A 7,070-nucleotide genomic window follows, 5' to 3' on the forward strand; every position below is an offset into this window, starting at 1 on the left:
GTATACAGCAAAAACAACGAGAGTCCTGTAGCACTTTAAAGACTAACAAATTTCTGCAGGCACAAGCTTTCGTGGGCTGACAAAGTGGGTGCACTTCCATGCAGCCCATGAAAGCTTATGCCTCTAGAAATGTGTTAGTCTTTAAAGTGCTACAGGACTCTCTTTGTTTTTGTTGCAAAGTAAGGTACGCACTGTGATGAATGGTGGTAGAACTGGGAATTATATGATTAAGAACATAAGAACGGCCATACTGGGTGAGAGCAATGGTTCACCTAGCCCAGTATCCTGTCTTCCAACAATGGCTGGTACTAGATGTTCCAGAGGGAATGTAAACAACATAGCAATTACTGAGTGAGCCATCCTGTTGTCCAGTCCCAGTCTCTGGCATGCAGAGGTTTAGGGACACCCAGAGCATGGGGTTGAGTCCCTGACCATCTTGGCTAGTAGCAACTGATGTACATAACCTCCAGAAACTTATCTAATTCTTTTTTGAACCCAGTTATCCTTTTTGGCCTTCACAACACCCCCTGAAACTGAGTTCCACAGATTGACTGTGTGAAGAAGTACTTCCTTTTGGTTTTTTTTAAACCTGCTATTGATTAATGTAATTGGGTAATCTGTGATTCTTGTGTAACATAAAGGGGTAAATAACACTTCCCTTTTCACTTTCTCCACACAATTCATGATTTTATAGCCCTCTATCATTTCCCCACACCACCGCCTTAGTTGTCTCTTGTCTAAGCTAAACAGTCCCAATCTTTTTAATTTATCCTCATATGGAAGCTATTCCATACCCTTAATCATTTTTGCTGCCCTTCTCTGTACTTTTTCCAATTCTTTTTTGAGATTGGGTGACCAGAACTGCATGCAATATTCAAGATGTGGTTCTACCATGGATTTATATTGTGGCTTTATGATATTTTCTATCCCTTTCCTAATGGTTTCTAATATTCTGTTAGCTTTTTGACTGCCATTGCACATTGAGCAGATGTTTTTGAGAACTATCCACAATGACTCCAGCATCTCTTTCTTGAGTAGTAACAGCTAATTTAGACCCCTTCATTTTGTGTGTATAGTTGGGATTATGTTTTCTAATGTGCATTACTTTGCATTTAGCATCATTGAATCTCATCTGCCATTTTGTTGCCCAGTCACCCAGTTTTGTGAGATCCCTTTTTTAACTTTTTGCAGTCAGCTTCGGACTTAACTATCTTGAGTAATTTTGAATTGTCTGCAAACTTTGCTACCTCACTGTTTATCCCTTTATCTAACAGCACTGGTCCCAATACAGATCTTTGGGGGACCCGCTATGTACCTCTCTCCAGTGTAAAAACTGACCATTTATTCCTACCCTTTGTTTCCGATCTTTTAATCAGTTACTGATCCGTGAAAGGATGTTCCCTCTTATCCCAGGGCTGCTTACTTCGTTTGTGAGCCTTTGGATTAATTAAAAAATTAATAACTTAAAATTATTTAAAAGATTAAAGAAAAGGTATCAGAGTTCACTTATTTTTACACTCATTTTAATTGAATCAATAAGTAATTAATAATTAATTAAATAATCAACCATTAAGTATTGCCTAATAGCAACACAAAAATGGTTTGAGTCTCTCTGCATTAGCACATTTCTTCATATACTGTAACTATAGAATATTAGTCACATAAGATAAAGTTTTGACATAAAATATTAACACTTATTGCAAGGATTAAGAGACCAGATACAGTGAGGTGTTGACCTCTCAGTGGAGTCAGGAGTTGAGGGTGCTCAGCACCACACAGGATTTGCTCCAAGGTGAACTTTATTGTCAGAAAAATAATTTTTTTCATGCCATTCTGTCTGGGAAGAAAGGATATTTTTATCTTTCCAGTGCAGGCAATCATGTTTTTAATCAGTAGCATTAGGTGACTATGTAGGTCATTATAATAATTCACTCTTGGATTGGTAGAAATAGAATCTTTAGACATTTCTGAAAAACACTGCAACCGAGGGTACCAAAAAAAAAAAAAAAAAATCAAAGCAGTTTACAAATTACATGCTTCTCTTTCAATTAAATCCTTCCTGAATAGTAACTTTTAGATTACATTGTGGTTCATAGGTCAATTTTTTAAAAGTAAATTAAATCTATGAAATTGAAGATCACTTTTTCCTCTCTTGTGGTTCAACTATTTTACACAGCTTCAGGCCTGAAAAAACCAAAAATCTAGAGTCGGACAAATGGATATTTATTTCCATTTACTGCAAACCACACTGAATTTGAGTGTGGTCCTCTACACCAATTTCTCAGAGTATTTTTTATCTCTAAAACTGAATAGATATCAAATATTTGGGGACTACATCAAACACAGACACTTAGCAAACAGTATCTTAAATATTGTTTTGTGGACTTCAGTAAGATTTTCCTCATTTATTTTTTCAGTTATTAAATTCAGAGGATTTTCTTTAAAAAAAAATTGAATGTATGCTGCCATCTACTGGAAAGTACTATTTAATCAAGCAAAGTTGAAATTGCTTTCACTAGAAAACTTAACACAAGCCTAACTTTACTCTCATGAGTAGCTATTTTGAATCAATCAGACTACTCAGGTGCTTAAAGATAAGCACATCCAGAAGCACATGTATGAATTGGGGCCTAAATTAGTGCAAATTATATTGGAAAAAACACAATTAAAAATCTACTGCATGTACATGGAATCTTGTAAATTCCCTGAGGTGCAGATCATCTCTTTCTATGCACAGATACAGCACCAAGCACAAAGGGGGGTTGGTCCTGATTGCATCCTCTAGGAACTACCACAATACAAATAGTAATAAAAAATAGTCTAATTAGACAACCAATATATCATCTACTCTCCCATTAGGAAAAATAAGTAAATGACGTTATTTCATAGAATATTTACACAAGATTTCAGTTAAAGGAATACTACCTGGGATTCATGCTTTTCAGCCTGCCTACTCACTGTGCTGCCAACCCCCAGAGATTTATACAACCCTGCCACCAAAAAAAAAAATCTAAAACAAACCAAAACCACCACCAGAAAGAAAAAAAGAAAAGGGAAAAAGCCCACTGGATACAAAACAAAAATCATGATTTTTACCCCACTTTCCTGAGAGGTTTTCTTCATTATTGGTTTTTCAGGTTCTGCACCCTGTGCAACAAATATGGCCTGCTAAAACAGTTTAAGTAAATAATAAGAATAATAATTGTAACAGAATATCCCTTCCAGCTATGGACCCAAGGCTTCATTCTTGGCATGTGCAAAACGATGTGAATTCTGTTGAAGTTTTGCATGAGCAAATAATGAAGAATCACTCTCTGTATTTTAACAATCAAATCATTTTCATGTACTGCTTAGTAATCTCCCAAGAGATGCAGACATGCGAGGCAAGTAAAAGAGACATGCAAACCAAGACTTAGATAGTGCTGCCAAACATGTAGCTACAGGAGTTTCAGAGGTCATGGAGGCAACTTCATTAGTGTGATATTTACCGATCACGCTCCAGTGCCACATGCTGTAGACTAAATGCTGCTTTGTGTAAAGCTGATAGCTCTGTAGGATAATAACTTGAGCCCATTGGAGAATAAAGATGTCTTTACTTTTACTGCTGTCCTGGATGGGGCACATAACAGGTCCCTCTTGTCCTATTTAAGAGGACGCTTCTGTCTACTAGTGCCCTAATTCAGTGGTCCTCAAATTGCGGTCCATAGACTACTGGTGGTCAAAGAAGAGCTACAGCTATGTCTACACTACAAGTGAGGGGTGTGATTCCCCTACTCGTGTACACATATTGTGTTATATGGGGATAAATAGTAGTGTTGCTGCAGTTACATGGGCAACTGCACTGGAGGCATGGCTTAAATCATGAGTCAGGGATTGGTGTCTTTCATGGCAGGGAGCCATCATAGCGGCACGTGACTAGGGTGAAGTTATTGCCTAGGAGGTAACATCTGAGTGCCTCCAGGGCTTACATCACAGTTAAACCTTCTTTTTCTCTCAGAGTATAGGCTTTTTCTATTGGGAACAATTTCCAGCTTAGGTTGAGGACAGGATGTTCCCTGTTGGCCACCAGGGACAAGAATGCTCCTAACCCAACATCAGAGGCATCAGTCTTGCAGACATTCCTTGGTGAAATGTAGGTTGTATAAAATGAGATCTCTCCAGAGGTGAGCCTTTAGGGTCTAAAAGATTCTCTCACAGGCCTTCATCCAGTGAATCTTTTTGAGCTACAGTCTTGGAGCTGACTGGTGAGAGAGGGGCCACAATAGATGAGAATCCCAGTACAAACCAGCCTAGTATCCCACCAGTCCCAGAAACCTGAGTACCTCAAAGACTCATAGATTTTAAGACCAGAAGGGACCACCATGATCACCTAGTCTGAGCTCCTGCACATCACAGGCCACAGAACCTCACCTTCCTACTCATGTAATAGGCCCATAACCCCGGGCTGAGTTACTGGAGTCCTCAAATCTTGATTTAATGACTTACAGGTACAGAGAATGCACCATGTATTTCAGTTCAAACTTGCAAGTGACTCATGCCCCACACTGAAGAGGAAGGCAAAAAATGCCAGGGACTCTGCCAAGCTGAGATGGGGGAAAATTCCTTCCCAACATCAAACATGGTGATCAATTAGACCCTGGGCATGTTGGTGAGACCCACCAGCCTGACATCTGGGAAAGAATTCTCTGTGATAACTCCAAGGCCACCTTATCTAGTGTCCCATCTTTAGCAACTGGAAATATTTGCTAATAGCAGTTGCAGGTGGACCATATGCCACTGTAAGCAACCTCATCGTACCATCCCCTCCATAAACTTATCACAGTCAGTCTTGAAACCATTTAGGTTTTTTGCTCCCCCTCTACTCTCTTTGCAAGGCAGTTCCAAAACTTCATTCCTCTGATGGTTAGAAACCTTCATGTTATGTCAAGCCTAAACTTGTGGGAAGCCAGTTGATACCCATTTGCTCTTCCACCTGCTTCTTTGAAGTCAGAGTGTGGCAGGTCCTTCAGGTCTGGAACTTATCCACCAGAGGTCATACCTGGCCCTTCACCATGTAGGTTGTCTTGTCTTTGCCTATGTGACATTTGTTGGAGTTTGCTATCAGTCTGTCCTCTTTGAGGGTCCAGAATACTGCAGCTACCTGATTCAGGTAGTTATCCCAGCTCTGGCTGTAAATCATGACATTGTCATGGAATGAGGTGACATAACTACTATGGGACTGGAGGAGTTGGTCCATTAGCTGTCAAAATGTTGCTGAAACCCCAGGTAAGTCAAACATCATGGTCTGGAACTGATACAGGCCAAAGGGGCTGGCAAAGGGTATAAAATACAGACACCCGACAGAATTGTTGCATATAGTGACATAAGCACAGTTGCCTCAGTAAAATTAACTGGACATTTTTAGTTAGTTAGTAGAAGGGTCCTGGGATAGTAGTACAGTTATCAGAGAAAAAATGGGCAAATTTAGCATAAATATGTTGAGGAATAGCATAAAAAGAGAAAGGCAAGCATTCCAGTGTAAAAGAAAAGAAAAGAACAGTAAGATACAACTGTGGCTAAGAAGGCTAATAATACAAATGAAACAGAAATAGAACTATGGAAGATATAGAAAACAAGGAGAAAAAAAGACATGGCAGTAAAAACAAGAAATATAGAGCTAAAAAAGCATAGTAGAGTCATGCTAGTGAAGAGGGCTGAAAGACATAAGAAAATTTCTACAAATACAATATATTCACAAAAAAGATAGAATTAGATAAATAAATAGGGTATATTAAATACATTTGAGGGTGGAATTATAGATGAAGTAGTACAAAGGAAGTTGAAGTAGTAAATAATACTTCTCTTCAGTTTATAACAAAAATGAAAGTGTTAATTATTGAATAATCAAATTTAAATGAGTACTGAGATGATCCAGAGCAAATAGCAATAAAGAGATGGTACAGGAACAGCTATTAAAATTAAACATACAAATCAGCAGGATAGAGCAAGATATACCCAAGAGTGGACTAAATAGAACTACTAGCAATCACTTCTGGTAAATGTTGGAAAATAGATTAGGCACCTGACAGGAGAAAAGTCAACATGATTCCAATCTTAAGAAGGGAGAACTGGGGAAGTATTGACCAGTTAGTTTAACTCTGCTCTATGTAAGATATTAGAACTAATAATAAGGAAATCTAAATTTAAACATTTAGAACCAAATCCTTTTGCAACTGAAAGGAGATGCTGGCACTTAGAGGGAAGCATATCAAGCAGGTTTTGTCAAACAAATTTCAACTGATGCCTTTAAAAGTGTTTTGTTCTATGTAACATTGGGAAGCAATAAAGAAGTAGAAATAACAACTTAGCATGAATACAACAACACAAGCTTATTGAAAAGTTGGAAACAGAGTGTATGGTTTGAACACATATTTGTGGAAATAAATTGGCCAAGAATCAAGTAATTACTAATGGGGGTCATCTCTAAATATAGGAAGGTATCAAGTGGGGTTTTTGCAGGGTTTTGATCTGAAGGACAATGTAAATTTCACACTAAATAAAATCATATGAGGATACTAAACTAGAAGGGATAGCAAGCACTACAGAGAGTATTGATCAAAATTACAGAACAATCTAGCAATTTCAGAGAGATGTACAAATATATATGGGATGAGATATAAGACAGGTCAACTTTCTGAGCTGCACTCCTGAGGTTTTGTTATAGAGCCTCTCAAGTGAATTACAGCTTTGAATCTACTCTGGAGTAATGTCCTATCATATATTTTAGAATAAGAAACATATTTTACATTGTCAGTCACATTTATTTTTATTTGGAAAGGGATCTTCAGATAGAATATTGAAGTGACACTGCCAAAGTTAGCAGGAACCAAACTTAATCTACCTTATATCTGATTGCAAATTAAACATAATCCATCCTTCTGCTCCAAAACAAAGAGCTCAGTGTTCATTTTCTGTTAATAAACTCAAACCAATAATACTAGTGTGAACAGGCAGAGTTCCCAGGCCACCCTCTACAAAGAACATATATGTTGAATTAACATCCAAATGCCCAGTTCTCTTGCTTGGGCTTT

This window comes from Emydura macquarii, unplaced genomic scaffold (genome assembly GCF_026122565.2).
Source record: "Emydura macquarii macquarii isolate MOO-44397 ecotype Brisbane River unplaced genomic scaffold, CSIRO-AGI_Emac_v2 contig_2481, whole genome shotgun sequence".
NCBI classification, from domain to species: Eukaryota; Metazoa; Chordata; order Testudines; family Chelidae; genus Emydura; species Emydura macquarii.